Here is a 6000-nt window from a genome sequence, read left to right as displayed (position 1 = left end):
TGATATATATATATATATTAATAATATCATGTCTTAGTAAACTTCGTGACATCTTATATATCTATTATATCCATATGTGAGAATATAATACAATATAATTTTTATAATAATAATAATAGAATATTAATATTAGCATTTTAATATTAATAGAAGATAAATGCAATTCAGATATGATACTTTGTAAATATCATGATATAAATATTTAGATAATATATGTTATACCTAAATGATTTTATAACTTCTCCGAATATGTAACTCCTATTGTATCTTACAATATGTTAGAAGAATATATTCATAATATAATATTTAATCCTGTATCCACATATTTATGTGAATACAATTCAAAATAAATTATAATAATATTATGATATTGGCATTAATATCTTAAACATAAATAATACCCTTAGGTATGATACCCCTAAAATATCATTAATGAAAGCAATATATTTTATAATTTATGATATAATTTTACTCAAATTAAAATATATGTATTTGTCAAAATTTTGATAAAACATACAATTATATTAATTATGTTAAAAAATAATGTTTCAACATTATTTAAACATAATAATTTAAAATACTTTGTAAATCACTTTATAATTCTTTATCATTAAATATTAAATATTATTTATCAAAATTTGATAAATTATGTAATATTCTGAATTATGTATAAAATCAACATTTATAATAATTAATATATTAAAGATTTTATATACACATGTTCTCTAAAGAAAAATCTTTAAGATATGCTGTTATTATCATCATTATTTATATTATTAAATTCCATTTTAAATTAAACTAATAATGGTAATAATATTTTTAGAAGAATAAAATATTTGGTTCTTGAATAAAGTTATATTAGAAAAGCTTTTATAAAACGAAATCCTTAAATTTAATAATGAACGCAGTTCGACGATTTTAAAATTTAAACACATATACGTATACCACAGAAAATGCAAAATATTTTATAAAACAATATTTATAAAACCAGAATACATACAACAACTTGATACTATGATTTTAATACATAATACCTATGTGTCAACAGGAAATACTTTAAAACTTATTTGTAAGTCAAATGTATGTATATTTTATATCCACAATTTGTATCAATATTATAAATAATATTTCACACATGAAGCAAAATATGTACAAAAATATTTACTACGGTATAACAATATGGTTTAAAATATATATATATACATACATTTCTAAAGGAAACGCTTTTTACCATTGGATAAGTTTGATTTATTTCTTAAATTATATAAGTCATATGTATATATATTATGATACAAGAATAATACTTCATTAAGAATCGAATTTAGTAACACCAGACTTTATATTGGTTATTACGAATATTAAATAAGTAGAATTTGAATTAAATTATAAATATGTTATAACCAAAATTGAGTCAACCTGTCAAGATTAAAATTGCTCTAAAAAGAATCCAGAAAATTTTATCTCTATTAAATTTATTCTTTCTGATGAATTCCCTTTTTGTTTTAAAATATCATCTTCAATAAATTTGATAGAAATTTATTGGGTTAATATCAAGGAATAAACAAAGTTATGAAAACAAACATGATAGTTAATACAATTAATTAACTGGAATTTTCATAAATTGATATTATAAAAGAAATTTTAAAACTTTATAATTATACGTATGTATATACAAGACATAAATTTTCTTGATAATATATATACAATATAAGAATCAAATGTCTTCTGCAACAGGACAAGATTTTATATAACAGAAGAAACAAACCTACATGTTTACTTAAGATCTATTTTGATACCCAGCCTTAATTCAAAGGATATCCGTACTAGCACCGCCTCTTGAAAAACAATAAATAAGTCAGTGACGAAGAATTTCATAATTTCATATGAAACCCTTACCTTTCCAGCCATAAGCCCTGGAAATATAATTAAATTAAGGCAATATAAAAGCTATTACACCAAAGGAAGAAACAACATATATAAGATATATAGTAAGAGAAAATATTAAGATATAACATTTATATTTGTTACCTTAATATATAATTATCATCGCATAATACTGATAGCTATGACCATAATGGTGTTAAACAAAATATGCTTGTATAATTGCTTAGTTCTGTGATAATTATATCTGAACATGTTATAATACAGATGTCGAATGAAATGGCATGTGATCAAGAAATTGAAAATAGTAATGGAAACTCTTTCGATAGAAACACTATAGAAAATATAATAGCTCAAGGAATATCGAATGCCATACCTTCGATCATTGAAGCTATTAAAATTTTTGTGCCTATAAACGAGAATCCTACTATACATTGTAAGCATACCCATCACTTCAAACCTAACCCTAGTTCCAAGGGAAGTCATGATATTCGTATCAAAACTCCATCTTCCAAACGAAAGAAAACCACAACCTATGGCTACTCCTATAAGGAATTCTACTTTAACAAATCCTCAAAGAACAAAGGAATGAAACCAGAAATCGCACAACCTACTAGCAACAACAAAAAGCACGCAAGAGAACGTTATTTTAAGAAGACACTTCGCTGTAGCTTCTGCAAGAAAGCTGGACATGTAGAAGAGGAATGTAGAAGGAAAAGGGAAACCAACGTATGTTACAAATGTGGAGATCCAGGCCACTTCCGACGCTACTGCCCAAAACTATCTAAGGCTCCCGACAACGAGAACAGAAACCCAGATGAAGCTAAGAAGAACGCATAAACACCATAAACCATAATAACTTTTAAAATAAACACCTTTATGTTTTGTCTGCACTTAAGTATTAGTTGACTTTTGATTCCGAACAAAACTTCATCAATAAAAGGTCTTTGTTTTTCCTTTTATAGAGTCAACTCTTATTTGTCTCATCTCTTGACCAATTTCCTATGTTGTACGTGCATTAGTTGTCATGCATGTGAATTCAATTAAAAAAAAGATCATCTACTCATGAGTCTTAATAAATTCCCCCCCCTGATTTTAAAATGCTGACTTTTGATAATCGAGTCAACCGATTTCTTGGAAAACTCCTCTTCTTTTCAGAGTTACCAGATTTTCATTAAAACCATTTCTTGTCAATACATACATCCATTGTTGGAATATGTCCAAACCAAGCTCAATTGTTTGAACTTGTTCACAGTACACATTCAATTCAAAATCCCATATGATGAATTGAGATCATCATATTCGAGGTAATCTCATTGTCCGAATTTCGATATATTATTTGTTAAGACACGACACCTTGCGGTGGCGATTTCTTTAAAACTTGGACTCATTTCATTTCCACACTTGAGGTACAAATTTATTGATTCATTATCCTAAACCAGTCTTAATGCAATTTTGTGTTAAGATAAATGTACCTCCAGTAATTCTTTCATATTTGAATTGATTTCACATTATTTCTTAAATTGAAATATCCTATCTTTTGAAATATCCAGACTCGATTTCTTGAAACTTTCAGTTAATTTCGAAAACGGTGAATTCGTTCGGTCACCGTACTTATTGAATTCTTTCAGTCACTACAACACCTTACGGTGTCTGTATAAATTTGTAGCATGTGCTAATAATAAACCCTATTCATACGTCATTCGTTTGACTCATCATTCAAGTAATCTTGATACATTTATGTATTAAGACCATGATACACTAAATTCTATTATATTGTCCAGTGTATTCTTACCATTTAAATAAACATCACTGATTTCTGGTTTGATTATTGACAAATCATTTTTCATACTTCCATTCTCAAATTGAGATTATCAATCTCCTTCAATTGATAATCAAAGTAAGTTATCTTCTGGCATCGAATCCTATTGTTTCTACAAGTCATTGCATTTCAAATTCTATGCCTATCAAATATCTCTTTTGATTCATGAAACTTAATCACCTTGTTAATGGTATTATTTCATCTCATTTGGTTAACATCAATTCCTGAAACTAAGTTTTGAGATCATTGAATTCCAACCTATCCTATGATATCTTTATAATTATCTTTTGATTCTATCCCAGACACCTTGATAACCAACTAAAATACGTGACGCAACCCCAAGAAGATATCGTAGCCCAAATCTCGAGGACGAGATTTAAAACAAGGTGGGGAGGATGTGACATTCCAAAATTTTAAATAAACTTATTACCCGAGTAAATCATGGGTAAGTTGACCAATAGAAAATAAGGTATTTTGGCAACAGTAGGAACCGTTTAATAATTTAATTACAGAAATACATTATATATGAACCCACTCCGTTTTTAGTGAAACTTGGTTTAAAATATAGATAACATTATTCTCGTTCTAAAGACATATTTATTATTTATAAAACGTCATATTTTAGAAGTTATACGCGCCAAATAAATGAAGCAGCTGAATTAATTATAATATATAATAATAATGAAATAATTAAAAACCTAACAAAACATTTCATGTTTGTTAGTATTTACGGTTGTCATAATAAACATTAAAATAAAAATCAAATAACCAATATCAAAAGTTATCCATTATGTATGCATGATGATTATGAATTGAAGAAGTGTACATGCATACAAACTTATGTGTTCTCAACATTTATTATGATGGCTACGTGTAGGCCTCTAAAGACACTTGAAGATAGTATAAATAAGATGCACAGTCTTTAGACAAACTGTTCAAACTCCTATCTCCATCTCCCACACGCCCCTTTCTCTCATTATATATGATTCAACTTTTATTAATAATTTACCTATAATAATGATAACGCTATGCCCCGTTTTAAGTATTTTAACCCTTGATCACTGATACCTTGTCCGACTGACGTAGGGCCCCGTAACGTATGTCAAGGCTCTGCCTAAATTCGTTGGGGTTCTGTCTCGTGACGTAGGGATAAAGTGGAATTGGGTTACTATACTTAATGTGAGTGCACTATATATTTTATTAAATAATCCAGGAGTTATACCAAGATATATCAACCCTCCTAAAATATTTCTAACACCCCTAATATATTTAGAATACCCCTATATGTTCTAAAATACACCTCGTATACGAAAATCGGCCCCGAATAACCTTTATTTCATTAAAAAACAAATAAAATAAATTCCAGGGGTCGCTCGCGGGCTGCGAAGGCATAGCCTTCGGCTTACGCGGGTCGCGACAGCTCAACGATAAGCGAAAACCTGGTGCCGCCACGTGTCGATGACTCAGCACACTCAAACCGCCCTACCATCTCTCGCGGGCCGCGTAGCCCTTAGCTACATCTTACGCGGGCCGTGTAAAACTCAAAATCAACAACTATAAATAGGAGGCATCGGCTGTCCATTCCAATTCGTTCAGAATTCAATTTCTCTCTCAATTACTGTAGTGTAGGCCCTATACCCGGGCATTATACCCCCTAATTAGCGAAGCTCTGCCTCGTTGTAAGTATCATAACCCTTGGATACGTATTAGATACTCTGCCCGATTGATCTAGGGTTCCGTAACGGCTGTCGTGGTTCTGCCCGACGTAGTCGTTGGAATGCCGTCTCGGGGAGGCTATTACTAATGTTAAAATGGGTTATTATACTAACACGTGTGCATTGTTTATTTAATTAGATTATAACCAGGGAGTCACAAAGAAAAGCCTTATAATAGCAATGTGAGTAATCTCCTTTTTGTAAATTGTTTTTACAAAACCTCACTTAACTAAATATATACTAAGCAGTTATTGAGTATTTGTAAGAATACAATTATCGTGGGTATGTTGGGGTTTTGTATACAAAATTTGTTACTGGAGGGGTAACATTTCCACAAGTTGAGTATGACAGTACCACGGATGTTAATTGTTATATCTTGAAAACAAATGTAATTGCAGATGCGCCCTCAATACTGTACAATGGTTTTTATTAAAACTTGATTAAACTGGGATTCACTCACCAGTATTTCTTGCTGATAAAATGTTTTAAACACGTGTTTCAGGTAACTTAGTGTGAAGCCAATAAAAGCCAGCTGGAGAGCATTGAAGGCTTAGAAAAGTGGCAATAAAAGTTATCTAATTA

This window comes from Helianthus annuus, chromosome 5 (genome assembly GCF_002127325.2).
Source record: "Helianthus annuus cultivar XRQ/B chromosome 5, HanXRQr2.0-SUNRISE, whole genome shotgun sequence".
Taxonomy (NCBI): domain Eukaryota; kingdom Viridiplantae; phylum Streptophyta; class Magnoliopsida; order Asterales; family Asteraceae; genus Helianthus; species Helianthus annuus.
This window is presented reverse-complemented; position numbering follows the sequence as displayed.